The sequence below is a fragment of the Lontra canadensis genome, unplaced genomic scaffold, assembly GCF_010015895.1.
Source record: "Lontra canadensis isolate GAN:19392208 unplaced genomic scaffold, GSC_riverotter_1.0 scaffold23, whole genome shotgun sequence".
NCBI lineage: Eukaryota > Metazoa > Chordata > Mammalia > Carnivora > Mustelidae > Lontra > Lontra canadensis.
The window spans coordinates 6,440,426-6,455,061 of NW_022631017.1; the positions used below are offsets into that span (position 1 = coordinate 6,440,426).

The window sequence follows — 14,636 nt, forward strand, 5'->3', positions numbered from 1 at the left end:
AGGGGCAGGGGCAGGAGGAAGCAAGCCATTATCACTCCAGAGCCGGAAGGAATTTCCTCAGAGTGAGCAGTCATGGCGCCCAGAGATGGCTGTCACCCTGGGAGAGGGGCCACATGGTAGGAACTGATGGATCTGAGGATTGCTTTTCTCCTCAGTAAATGCCCACTGAAAGCCAACGGGGAGGACTTTTTTAGAAGAAAAGACCATAAGCTAGAGCAGAGCCCAGTAAGAGCTTACAGTCTAGCTGAGTGTTTGAGGGGGAGAAGACAGGCACATACCCCTTCCTAAAATAGCACAGCACTTTTGCGGAGCAGTATTTTCTCTCCGGACAGATGAGCATACCATTAGCCAAGACTCAAGCCCAATGGAGGTGGACATTTGAGGAGCCAAAATTGTTGAAGGCTTCCTTCTTCAAGGATAAGAGGTGGTGCTTGTCCGGCAGCTTCTGTGAGTTATCTCCTGCAAGGCCTCACACGGGCCACAGAGACATCTGGATGGAGCGTGGTTAGTCTGTGTTTAGTGATTTTGAAGTTTCAGAGTACTTAAAAAATGTCTCGAGGGTCCCAGAAGTTTGAATAATTAGCAAACATCCTTCATCTTTGGGGCTGACCTCAGGAGAGGCTGAAGCACCATGTCCCCCACACGCCGTAAGAATCACCCAGAGCCACTTAGGAAGATTTGATGTTGCACTGGGAGGACCTCAGTTTTCCTCCGTATGGTGTTGCTTAATCTCATTTCTTTTTTCTCTATTCCTATTTTTCCACCCACTCCTGTTGGCCTAGACCCAACTAGACACTGGAAGAGGTAGGGTGAATTGCGGTCAAGCAGTTGGAAGGATGAAAACCCAAAGGGCCTCTCTTTGCTAGCTCTTACCTTTTGATGATGAGTTTCTTTGGATTTTTCTCTCTACTGAGTCCTGGACATGCTAGGAGATGCTCCAGACATCCTAAATGCCCCTTCCTTCACTGAACACACCACATCTCCGCCGACCTCCAGGCCTTTGAGCTCCTTGTTCTTTCTGCCTGGAAGACTCTCTCATCCCTCTTCACGGACTTGTTAGTAGGGATAGTGGGGACTGGAGAAGTCCATAGTTTACACTCCATCTGAAGCGTTTCTGGGCTCCTGATCTATACGTTGTGGCTTTGATTGTTCCTTGGAGTAGGCGTGACTGGTCGCCTTGGCAGAGACTCAGGAAGGAAACCAGTAGGGGTGGGTGTCGAAGCAGAGGTGCAAGCTCAGAAGCAGGGACCAGAGGAGACCCTCAGGCGAGACGACCAATCCCTGGGGCTGAAATTCAGGGAGAAGGGGGAGATGAAGCTGAGGAGGCCAGACGGCTCCAGCTGGGCTGAGGCACCTCTTCTGTATCTGTTCTTGGGGACCGGCAGGGCCTGGGTGTGGCTTGAGGTCAGTGACAGCGGTGGGCTCGGTCCTGGAGAGACAGCTTTCGTTTTACAAGAAGGAGATTTTTCTACGTACCAGATTGGGACCTGCTCTGGCACTTTGCTTCTCAATGCTGTGTAGGTTTCAGAGATCAGATAATGCTTTGGTTCAGGTTTTAAACGTTCATTATTCCTTCATTACATAAATAAAACACAATAAAGATAAGCAAAGAAGAAAGGGAACTGAAATTAATGTCACCCATAATCCTGCCACCCAGATATCATTTACATTTCGAACTTGCGTAGGGAAACTTCCCAAGTGATTTTCTGTATTTACAGAGTGGAAGCAAACCACTTAGATGGTATTTGTAGATATATTTTGTAACCTGGTGTGTGAGTGTGTGTGTGTGTGTGAGAGAGAGAGAAAGAGAGATTTGTCCCATTAAAAAAAAATAAAATGCTTGCCCCAAATTAAAACTGAAGGGGATAAACAGAACTCCCCTTGCTCTTCCCTCCTCACCCCTAATTCTGTTCCTCTTTAGAAGTTTCCAGGATATCCCTGATTAGGGAACAAGATAGAAGGGACAATATACATGAAATAACAAACTGGAAATATTGGTTGTTGTAACTTGTGCAAATATTAGACGTCACGTGTCAGGAGGAAAGTGAAGGGTGGGTTTGGAGGGACTGGGAAGTAGTTTGTAGTTAGTGAAGGGGCTTTCAGAAGTCTATACTGGGGAGTTAGGGGAAGGAGGAGATGCCGAATTTTTGAGGCCTGTCTTCTGTTCGGATTTGTCACATGGATGTCGGTGAGGAGCAGGGTGAGTGTAGGTGAGGGAGACCGAGGGCAGGGGCCAGATACTATCAAATCTTACCTCCTGGGCGGGGTTTGGGGTAGGGAGGGTGGCAGGAATGCAAATGAGCAAGAGACCTGTCAGGAAGCAGTGATAGTAATTGGTGGATATTTATAAAAATACCCTTGGTTGACAAAACAAAAAGTCAGCAAGTCTGTGTTAGACCCCCAAACTAAAAAAAAAAAAAAAAAAAAGAGTTTTAAACAAATCTTTGACTGCTAAGAATCTGAGTGAGACTGGAGAACTGGTTGGGGAATCCTAACTGTCAGATATTGTTCTGCTTTTGTCTTTGGCTAGATCGTCTTGGATTGTACCCTAATTTGTCCAGATCTCAGCTTTCTTATCTATAGTCGATTGGTGGTTCTCAGTCCTGGATGCACATTAAAATCATGAGGGAACTTAAAAAATACCCCATGTCAGAGCCCTACTCCAGCCCAAAGGTGCCTGAATCTTTGGTGGTAGGCTTAGGAATTTTTTTAATGCAGCCAACGTTGAATATCCCTGGGGTGGAATTCTCCTAATCGCTCATTGCAGCACAAAAATGTTACAGTTCTGTGTCTGGTATTATATAATTTTATTCCTTTCAAACACTGTGCACTGATGCTATAAACTTGTTACCTACCAAGAAGTTTTACTATTTAAGAAACACTCCCCATGGGGCGCCTGGGTAGCTCAGTGGGTTAAAGCCTCTGCCTTTGGCTCAGGTCATGATCCCAGGGTCCTGGGATGGAGCCCTGAATCGGGCTCTCTGCTCGGCGGGGAGACTGCTTCTCCCTCTCCCTCTTTGCCTGCCTCTCTGCCTACTTGTGATCTCTGTCTGTCAAATAAATAAATAAAATCTTAAAAAAAAAACAAAAACGAAACACTCCCATAATTCTGAGTAGGCCAGGGATATAATGCCAACATCCTTTGTCCAATGAGTTGGAATCATAAACATAGGGAACCAACAAATAATTACTTTTTGCACCAGGAATTGAGAGCATGGACTTCTCTTTCTCATTCTCTCATTTTGAAAAAGCTACCAACTAGAAGCCTGAGTCCACCTCCGTGTATAAAGAAGATGTGGGGGCGCCTGGGTGGTGCAGTCGGTCAAGCGTCCAATTCTTGGTTTCAGCTCAGGTCACGATGTCAGGGTTGTGAGATTAAGTCCTGTGTTGGGCTCAGCGAGGAGTCTGCTAAAGTTTCTCTCTCCCTCTCCCTCTGCCCCTCCCCTCTCTAGAGTGTATAAATAAATCTTAACAAAAAAAAAAAAAAAAAGAAGAAGAAGAAGAAGAAGAAGGAGACTTTGAAAAGTTCAGAGAGGAGATATTACTGGAAATGTTTTCACTAGAAGAATTGTATATACCCTAAGTTCCGAAATAAGAGGTCCAGTTTGGGGAGTCTTTATCAGACCTAATTTCTACATGGAGTAGGGGATGTTTAAAGAGACTTGATGCTGTTTTATCTGTACTGTTGGTTTCTGGTTTTGTCCCTTCCTAAATGAGTCTTTTTTTTTTTTTTTAAGGAACCTAACTTGGGGAGGTGGGGAAACCGCTGTGAGAGGTGCCAAGGAGGGGAGGTGGGCAGTGAGGACCAAGTTTACACTTGGGCCTTGCACCCGGGAGGGCTGGAACCGGGGTCCTGTCTGCTGAGGGTGTATCAAGACGAGAGGCACACAGCCTGGGAGGGGGTGAGGTAGCAGAAATGGCATTGGTATGCTTATTAATTTATCCAGTATTTTCTGGAGTACACTCACCAAGCATGTGGACTGGTAGCAAGGCTCCCTCCAGGGGGCTAGGGGATGGTGAACCACAGGGAAGAGACCTCCTGGTTTGCACTCTATCTCGATGGGGACATGGGCCTTCAACGGTGGCGGTTAGGCGTGTCCCTATTTGCCTGCACTTATAGACACATGAACGGAGGCTGTAGTACCCGCACCAGTGTGAACGGTGCCAATGCAAAGGTTAGTGCCAGGCATCATTTCAGAGGAGGAAAAACGGCAGCCTGATGACCCCAGCGCGAAGTGCCAGGGGGCCTGCTGGAACATACACAGGCCAGGCACCTCCGCATATCACTTCCTCTTCCTGTGCTCCCTTCTCCCGACTGAAAAGTGGCCCCACACACCTAAGTCCCCCGCCCCCCATGGCTGTTCAGGGTGCCCACTGTCCACGATGCCTGCGGGGGTGGGGGGAAGGACAGAGAGTGGGGAGCAGTTGCCAGACCCCGGCTTTGGCAAAACCAGAGCAGCTGCATGTGCTTTGGGCCACGTGTTTGAGGTGAGGGGGGAGCACGGGGCAGGGTGCTCCCTGATGCCCAGAGAGAGTTTTGTGCGTTGGGAACGCCAAGCAGGCGTACTCCTTTTATTCCCCTCAGACCCCCGCGAGGGGCTGGTTTTTATCTTTGTGGAGGGATGTGCTACCTCCTTCAGCCGTGCCTGTGTGTTTTCTAAGTTTGTCACAAACTTCCTGTTTGGGTATGGTCTGAGGCTCGAAGCTTTGTTGTGTTTTGAAACCCGGGTGTTCACAGAGGTCCGGCGCTTCTCTCTTAGAGGCCGTGGGGTGGCCCCTTTGTTCTCCTTCCTTTTGCTGACGGTTGCCATCTTTCTTTGCAGACCTTCTCTCTGGGAAGCGCTCAGTAGCTTCTGTTCTTGTTCTCATTATCCAGGGTTGAGAGCTGGGAGGTTTGAAGGCTGGGAGGAAGGAGGGGGGCAACATTTATCGGGCCCCTTATATAAAGCTAGGCAGGGTGCTAGATTTCTGTACGTGTGTTGCATTTAGGCCTCATGGTAGCTCATGCAGAACCAGGCTCAGAGAGGTTAAGGGACCAGCCCAAGATTGGCCAGCCCCTGGATGACCAGGTCAGGATTGGATCCCAGCCTGACTCCAGAGGTCCATGAGGACCCTGCTGCACCTTTGGTTCCACTGGTTTAAGGAGATCTTGATATCTTATTGGGCTTCTTGGTGGATAGCATCACCTTGACCCCTGTTTCTCTTGTTACTCAGGGGCTGCCCATTCTCTCGGTCTGGGGTGTGATTTGATGGTCCTTGAGTGTTCTGCTGATTTTGATCTTTCCCACTCATCTTCCCCTTGTAGCCCCACAAAGCCCAGAATTATGTGTGGTCCGTGGCTGATGACTGAAGTGGGTTAGGGCCAACTCCCAATTCCCCAGAAATGGAGTGTCCTTTTTTCCTACTTCTGACCATTCCTCTGGTCACCACAAACCCTGCTGAGCTGGATTTCTCACATCTCAAGCTCTTCCCTTGAAGAGGGAAGAAGAGAGGATAGCTATCTGTGTCTGTGAAAGCATGTGAAGGGGTAGCTAAGGAAGGATGCCAAGACCTCAAATATATGGGAAGGAGGAGGAGGGGGAGCTAAATCTAGCACCCTCCTTCTCATTGGGATAGCTCTTACAGGATGCCAGACTCTGAGTGCTCCTGCAAAGGAACAATCAGTATGCTTCCAGAAACTTGAAGATGGCTGTGTGTCCCGTCCCTTGCCCATTCCAGTTCTCTTCTATTTTCTGAAAAACTTCTGCAGCTGTATCATCTGAGCTACATCAGCATTGTTTTGTAGATCAAGCAGTGTTTACCAGCCAAGAGTCCCTGCGTTGAACAGTGGGCAATTCTAAGCATTTTCAACACAAGTATCACTCACCCTCTAGGGGTTCGCGGTCTACATGGAAGGGAAATGCAGTGAGCTCAGAAGAGCCGGGAGGGTTAGGAAGCCCGGGTGGTGTCGCTCAGTGGGCTGCAGGAGAGGGCCAAGAGCTGGTGGGTTGAGAGGGGCGGGGCTGCAGGGCGAGAAATGTGTGGGGCCCTGGGGCCTGAGGGGCCTGGAAAGGGGAGGGGCATAGCCAGTGGGGTGGAGTGGAGGGTGCCTGTGGGAAACAAGACTGAAGAATTGTTCCTGAAGGATCCCAAGGAATATGGCTCTGGATTTTCCCATATCGAGAGCTGCCAAAGCCAGCTGAACAGGACCAGGCTAGGTAAACACGGTGGTGTAAGAAGGCTCACCTGGCTGTCTGCCCTGGAAATGCCGGGGAACGTCAGGGGGCGAGTAAGAACACATTTATCCTGTTGAATTTTAGGAGGGGAAACTTTGAGGGCTTGGATGAAGGTAGTGACATGAATATAGAAGGGAAGACAGAGAAATGGAAGGCGTTAAGCCCCAGCTCTGCCCCTTGCTGCCCGTGGGACCTTGTGCAGGTTACTTAATTTCTTGAATCTCTGTTTCATCGTCTGTGTGTGGAGGCCAAAAACACTTCACGGGACGGTCGTGTGAGGGTTTGGCTTGTGTGGTGGCTGGCACACACGTTGTGGTCAGTGCTCAGCAGAGTATGAGTCCTCCTGTGAGGGCGAGGCCCAGTTTGTGACCTGTGGGGAGGCAGCAGGGGAGTGTTCTGAGGGCTCTCCAGCGGCTCACTCTGGGAGCCTGTGGGGGCCTCCAGATTCAGTCCCGGGAAGGCTTTTCTAACCCAGGCTGCTGGGGGCCTGTCCAGAACCCCCACAGCCCTGTGGATTATGCCTCTGTGAAACCATGGCTTCTGGTTTCAGCTGGGCCCTCAGTACTGCTGGGCCCTCCAACCCCGGTCAGGTCGCCACTGGGGGAGGCTAGTGAGACACTGAGGCATAAAATTTAAGGAGGCCCCCGGTTTTAGGGCTGCCCTGTCACCTACATGATTCCCCTTGGTGGGGTGTTTCACACCATACCCCCTGTTGAGCTCCTTCCTCTCTGCCCTTCTTCACTCAGGAGACAACCTGGCTTCGTTTATTCATTGACAAGTTCCAAACCAGTAGTCTCAAGCCGACTCAGGTTCCTGCCTCCACTTCCTTGTGGGTTCTGACACTGGGGCTCGTCCCAGCCTGATTTCCTTCCACTCAGAGATGGACACTTCTCTCCTCCTGGCCAGAGAGAACCTTCTTCCTGTGCCTGAATCCTCCCCATCTCCTGTAGCTTCTGGGACCTCACGACCTTCCATCAGCTGGCTGAAGCCAAACCTCAAAAACCTTCACCCTCTCTAGTTCTAATTCCTTTTTCTCCTCCCCTAAGAGACAGTTGTCTGGAAAGAATCTGCCTTCAGGTTTTGCTCCTTAGTTGTCACAGCCAACTCCGTATGTTTTCTACCTGTGGGAGGTGTGCGGGGCCCATGGGAAGGACCTGGTTGGATTTGCTGCAGAGGGCTCCTGCCTAGCACAGGAACCTGCACCCTGTCAGGTCACCTGTGACCTCCATATTGCCACACCCAACGGACCCTTCACTCTTTATCTTTCTGGATTCATTGCTACTTTTGACACTGGACAACTTCCTCCTTTTTGCACCTCTCACTTCTCTTGGCTTCTTTCATTCCACAAATAAATCTCTCCGCAACTATTTCTTGAGCACCAACATGTTCCAGACTCTGGGATGTATCGTAATACCATGCCCCTTATTTGTAGGGAGTTTGAAGACCAGTGTGAGGGAAGGAGGCAAAAAATATAAACAAATGTCAGGTGCTGATAAATGCTACAACAAAAAACACAGTGAGGAAGGGTGATAGGAAGGGTATGGGGTTGTTGGGGAGGGTCTCATTGAGAAAGGGACATTGTCACCAGAACCTGAAGAAAGTAAAGGATACCCTGGAAGAAGAGTGTTCTGGGCAGAGGGGAGAGCAAGGGCAAAGGTGTTGAGGGGGGAGCTTGCTTGGGGTGTTTGAGGAAGCCATTCTGGCTAAAGGAAACTGAAGAAGGGCAGAGTAGAAGAAAAGGTCAAGGAAGAGGCTGGACCAGGTCACGTGGGCCCTGAAGGTCATTTCAAGAATTTTGTCTTTTATTTTGAGAGAGATGAAACACTGTAGGAGTCTTCTGAGCAGAAGAGTGATTTTTAAATGATCACTGAGGCTGTTGTGGGGAGCATGGTGTATTCATCAGCTTGGGCTGCCATAAAAACGTACCACAAACTGGGTGATAACAGAATATTACCAGATAACAGAAATGTATTTTATAACACTTACATAACAGAAGTATATTTTCTCACAGTTCTGGAGGCCAGAAGTCTGAGCTCAAAGTGGCGGCGGGGTCTCCCGCCCTCTGAAGGCCCTAGGGAAGGATCTGTTCCAGGCCCCCCTCCCAGCTTCTGGTAGCTCCTGGGCTTGTGGCAGTGGAACTCCCATCTTCACACAGCAGCATACTCCCCAGTACTCCCCGTGTGAGTGCCTGCTTCCTAATTTCCCCTTTTTATACCAACGCCAGTTGTACTGGTTAGAGACCCACCCTACTCCAGGATGACCTTATCTCAACAGCTAATTACATCCGCAATGACCCTATTCCAAATAAGGTCATATTCTGAGGTATTGGGGGTTAGGACTTTAACAAAGGAATTTGGGGGAGATGCAGTCCAACCCATAACACTATTCAATCCCCATCATAGGTGGATTCTAGAAAGGCAAGCAAGGGTGGAAGTAGGGAGACGACAAGTAAGGAAGTTATTGCAATAATCCAAGGAGCGAAACTGCTGGCTTGGACCAAAGTGGTGGCAATGGAATGAACGAGAAGGGGTGAGTCTGGATGTGTCTTGAAGAATCAGCTGACATCATTTGCTGGTTGATGGTGTGGAGGTGGAGTGTGAGGGAAAGAGGGGAGTTAAGGGGACTCCTGGGTTTCAGGCCTGAGGAACTAGAATGGTGTTGGATGTCTTTTTCTTCTATATTCTCCTCTCCCTTGGGCTTCCTCAGCAGCCTTTCAGGGGCCTCCTCCTGGGCCAGTCCATCTGCTGTTGGATTCTTCAGGGCTTCATCCTTGGCTGCTCCACTCTCTCCTCCTGATCGATACGATCTTTCCCATGTTCAAGCTGAATATCCTGATTGTGCTTTTTGGGTCACTCCTACAGGCCCTGGCTCTGGCGGATGCTGAAGGAGGAAGACATGGAAGCAGGACAACCCTGAACGATTAAGCTTCTTAATCCTGAAACAGGTAGCTGCTCTGCAGTGTTTTGTGATGAAGGGGTCCTTGAAAGCATTCCTTGGATATCCATGCAATGGAAAATGCCCCAAGAAGGGGAGGAAGGATGCCGTGGGCCTGGTCACCCATAGATTTCTGGAAAACTTTCTTTGGGAAATGGTCGGCGGTTGTGGATTCACTTAGTGGCATTCAGCATCATGTGGAATGGGGCTGAGGGCCTTGTGCCTTGTGTCACTTGACTTTGCAGAGTTGTGAACAGTGAAGGAGCCAAAAGACATTCATGAATGGTAGCTCTGGATGTGTTCAGGGGGAATTAGACCTCTCTGGAGAACTGTAGTACAGAGGGCTGCTCTGAGAAAGCCACCAGAGCCTGTAGGAGGCAGATTCTTGAACCAAGGAGACTTTGAACTGGCCCTGGGACATTTCTAGTGTTTTTGTTTGTTTGCTTGTTTGTTTGTTTTTTAAATCAGCTATAGCCCTGTATTCTCTTCCAGGCTTAGTTTGCCTCCCTAGAAAATGGACACATAGCTGGGATTCCCCTGCCAGGTTCCACACAGAAGTTGTCTGAAGGGTCAATAAGTTTGTATATAAAGAGATTTTTTTTTTTTTTTTTTAATGTTTAAACCCTGGCATAGCAAGGGATAGCCACTTCCCACAATTCTCAGTGACAGCAGAGAAAGGAGGGTGGTGGGTGTCAAACTGGATTCTCTTGGTATGTGCAGATTGTTTTTCTTGGCAAGGGTCACACTTTTCATCTCTCTTAGTGAGACTCAAAGTTGATTGCTTCTGTTTCTTTTTTGTTGTGCTTGATTCTAATTTTTAAGCCATCGTGTCTTGGGGATCCAGTAAGAAACAGGTGGTGTCATCCAAAAGACTCTTCTGAAGGGACTGTAGGTATAGGCAGGGTTAAGAGAACCAAGCACAGGATGTCAAGTATCCTGAGGCTAGCAGTATCAGGGAGCTGTTACCATGCCTGGTCCTGAAAGCAAGAGGGAAGGATTGGTTATTAGAACTGGAAAGAGAAGCTCCATGGAAAGGCTCTGTTTGGTGGAAGGATGTAGTCAACCTTCAGTGACACAGCTGGGAAGGAGCCAAGAGAATAAATATCCTCATTGAACTCCCTTGTCAGTCCTCCCGTCTCCTGAGGGCCCCTCCCATTAGGCAAACTCAGCCAGAAGCTAGAAGGCAGGGAGCCAGACTGATGCTGTCCATAGAGATCAAGACCCTCTTGGGGGGCACAGAACTGACTGCAGAAGGGGGGGTATAGGGATGCAAGTGGAAAATAGCTGACCAAGCAAGAGATGCAAATTGCTTGGATTATATTGGATGTTTCTATCCAAAGAGGGGTTTTTGCTTAGTGGAGTAAATGAAACTTTGCGTTATTAGGTCAGCCACAAAGAACTGTTGGCTGTGAGGGCTGGGAAGAGCAACAGAAATCCTCTAGTCAAACGTCATCCTTTTTACAGTTGGGAAGACCCAGGAAAGTCAAGTGACTTGCCTAAGGCCACTCATGAATTCTTGAAAGTATGTCTTGAAAACCTGTTACATTTTAAGGAGAAAACCAACACAAAGCCACCTGAAACAGTTAAGAAGCAGTGTCAAGTAAAATCCAAGCACATGGGGAGAAAGCTGTGAATTAGTGCTTTTTCTCATTTATCATTTTGGATCCTCTGGGGTTGTGACCATCATAAAACCCAACTCAAAGGAGCTCCCACCACACAGGAAATTAATTAATTGGCTCTTGTACCTGCAAAGTTCAGGGATGGGGTGGACTGCATTGTGGATGTGAAATAGCAACTCAACATGACATCAACCATCCAGTTTCTTTCCCTCTCTCTGTCACTCTTCTGTGATGTCAGTTCAACCTCAGGAAGGCAGAATGGCTGCGGAAGTTCCTGGGCTCATAGTTAAGTCCCTCTGGCCAGAAGGAAAGAAGCATCCTTGCCAGTAACTCCTAAAAAGACTGAGAAAGTAGCTTTTCCAGAATTTCATCCCCTGCAAGCCAACCCTGGCATTTCATTGGTGGGAATTATGCCACATGCTCATTCCTCAGCCAATCCCAGTAGACAGGTGAACAGTCTGTTGACAGTCTGTTGATTGGCAGGGGCGGCAGGTTTTTCTGATTGGTCTATCCCTCTCCTGGGGGCATGCATAACCTTTCCCTTGCACTAGGGTTGGGAGGACAGGTGGAGGGGACAGAACTGAGTAGCACTGGAAAAGGGAGATGGGTGCTGGGAGAATGGCTGCTGACGTTCAGTATACTGTATCATCTGTAGAAACCTTACTAATTTGGATGTAACAGTGACAGGAAACCTGCTTTTAACTAGCGAAAGTCCGAATCTTCAAGCATTTCATGGCAGTTGTTTCAGACAGAAGCTTTCCAAACCATTCTTGTTGGAAGGCTTGCAATTAGCATCTGCTTTCTAGTATGTCTGAAAACAGACTCTTCTGATAGGTTAACCATGCTTTCTACAATTCTGCTTAATTTCTCATATGCTTATTCAGCCTTTGTATAGCCAGAGTAAACACTGAACTCAAATTCTGGGTTAGTGGAGATTAAATTACATTAAAAGTCTCATCATTTAAACCTTATCTTTAAAATGGGAGTAAGAATAGCATCGACTTCATAGGTTTGTTGTAAGGATTAACCGAGGTAATCCAGGTAAAGTAACCCAGTGTCCCAGTAGCTAGCCCAATAAGTGTTACCTTTATTAGCATCCTGTATCTCAAAATATTGTCACATTTATGTGTTTATGTGCACATTTAATCTAGGAAATTAACTCTTTTCACAACAAATACATTATTTGTCACTGATTACTTAGAGATGAGGTAAATAAAGGTATTAAAAAATGTACTGTTTATGGATTTTTTTTTCCCCACCAGAATGGTTTTTATTTTGGAAATCATTTTCGGGGAAATCTAAAAAAAGAAAATTTTAGGTTTCGTACAGTTAAGTTAAGGGTGGATAGAATCCCTGGAAAAAAAGAGATTTTCGTTTTACAGTCACTTATTAATATATTCTTACTTGAAAAGTTTTATAAATCGTTGAAGGCCTGTCATGATGTATCCCAGCTGATATTTTTTGCCTTTGTTCTCAGTATGGAGGTTCTAGAGGGAACAAGTGACCCTCCTCAGCTTTGGCTTCCCAAACCAACCATGCCATTTGGCTTCTCTGGGTAGATGGATTTTAGGATCACTTGGATTGGGTGAGATGCTGCAGTAGCAAGAAGCTAGTCTCAGGCATTTATTTCAGTTGAATTTAACTGAACCAATGCTGTAACAAAATGCTGTGAATTATTCTCTAAAGCCTTTAGTACCATAAGGCCGACCTCTCAGAATTTCAGGGTGAATTGTCTTAATTCGGGGGTTCCCAGATTAGTGGTACCCTCAAGCTTTAGCACCTGTGTTTCGAATGAGGGGTGGATAGGGTGCAGTGAGGGGCCTGCAGATAGAGGAAAAACTTCCAGAACAACCAGGAACTTATAGACCACAAGTTTATAGACCTTACAAATTTTCATATTCTCTTCCTTGCATTTGACTAAAATAAGCCTTAAATTTTCTATGGGTTGTTTGTTGGCCCTGAGGATGGTCACCATTGTGATAACTAGATGGCAGCTAGTAACAACTAAATGATTGACCCTAAATTCCTTGGTTCAGACAAGTGGTTCTCATACATAGATCACTTGGTTGAAGAAACTGTAAAAAAAAAAAAAAAATTGGAAGGGATTGGCTTAGGGCTACCAACTTCTGATTTTGCCATCCTTAGTGGCTGTTTCGAAATATCTAACATTACCACGATTATCATACAAGAAAGGAACATTTTTTCCTGATATTACCTATAAAAACTACATCATATTTGGGCCCTGAGCTATAATCTATGGGTAGCAAGCACTGGGGAGATGGGGAGTTATTTACTTAATGTGCAGTGGAGCGGGGGAGAGCCTACTTTTCTGAAGATTCTCTTAGAGCCTAGGCATTCTCTTAAGTCATGTCTTTATCTGACTTAAAGGAGGAGAAATTCCCTTGTATACAAGTCTTGATGAATCCAACAATTTAAAGAAGGAACTGTTTCCTCTCAAGTCATTAACTTAGAATTGTTAGTGTAATTATTGTAGTTGTAGTTGTATTTCTACAACAAATAGTTGTAGAAAATTTTGCAATACCTAACTGTATCAACAGTTTTTCTTTTTCCATAATTCGACCCTAAAAATGATAAATCTGTTCAGTTGGATTTGGCCTTCAGTTGTGTGGTATATGCCTCTGTGTGTGGGAAAGCGCGCGCACACACACACACACACACACACACTCACACAGAGGGAGGGAGGGAAGGAGTGAGGGAGAGAAAGAGAGAACCTAATTGGGTGAAAAGCCCCAGGAAAGGAAAGGGTGCTTGTGAGACAATCAATGTGTGCCTTAGTCAGTCGCTGGTAAGAGGTAGTACTTGTAGTAACAATTACAATCTTGGAGCTGCCAACAGAATATGACTTTTTAAGATGTCTTCTGGCATCATGAAAAAACCCCACACATACTCCCAACCACCCCTGGCATCCCAAACAGTAATAAAACATTCCTCATTCTGCTTCACTTCACATGCTTGCTTGATTTTGCCACAAACATGTTTTGCCTTCCAGCCAGGGATTAAGCTTCCGTTTGAGGCCATGACTGGTGTGAAAGCAACTTCTCTGTCATTGTTGAGGGGGAGAGAAAACTGCTTGCATGCCTTTGCGAAATCCTGAATGGAATTATGGGATCGTAGTGCCTAAGAGGATCTTGAGGTCCATGCCTTCCTGCCAGGCTACCTGAATGCTCATCGCCGTGACTGACAAAAGGTGACCTAATCCTGGTGTGTCATTGACCTCTAACATTTCACGGATCCTCTGTGAACAGGGACATGAACTAATATGTGTCTTTCTCAGGAAAAAGCAGACCGTTCTGCAACACACCACACATGTAGTTACTGCCCTGTTGACAGCCTCATTGTGGGACACAGTGTCGCTGTTTGAGTCCTGTTGATATTCTCACATACGCTCCTACAGCACAGTCCTTGCCTGTTCCAACAGACACTCCATCTTCACTCAGACTCCTTACCGCTTGCTTCTATTCGGGTGTCTCTCTCTCTCTCTATTCTGTGTGTATAGTTACAGCTCAGTGTTCTTTTGGACAGACATTACCACAACCCTCTTGCTTTAGTCAGCTTGGGCTGCCATAAGAAAATACCACAGACTGGGTGGCTTAAAATAGAAATTTATTTCTCACAGTTCTGAAGGCTGGGAAGTCTAAGATCAAGGTGTTGGCAAGGCGGGTTTCATTCTGAGACCTCTTAATGTTGGCTTGTAGGCGGCCACCATCTTGCTGTGTGCTCACTTGACCTCTTCTTTGTGCCCTTGTGAAAAGAGGAAGCTCTGGAGACTCTTCTTCTTCTTAGGACACTAATCCCATCAGGGGGCTCCACCCTTGTGACTCATCTTAACCAAGTTGATTCCCAGAGG

At 47.0% G+C, this 14,636-nt stretch overlaps 1 protein-coding gene across 9 annotated transcripts in view; it reads left to right on the forward strand.

Annotated features, from left to right (window-relative positions):
* Window positions 1-14,636, forward strand: part of TRERF1 (transcriptional regulating factor 1) — a 200,114-nt gene that overhangs the window by 72,114 nt on the left and 113,364 nt on the right. For 8 of the 9 annotated variants that reach the window (XM_032862176.1, XM_032862175.1, XM_032862174.1 and 5 more), the window contains exon 3: window positions 9,077-9,159. The exons of the other annotated variant lie outside the window; for it this stretch is intronic. The gene's annotated coding sequence lies outside the window, so the exon portion shown is untranslated. The remainder of the gene's footprint in view (window positions 1-9,076; window positions 9,160-14,636) is intronic. 9 annotated transcript variants of the gene reach the window in all.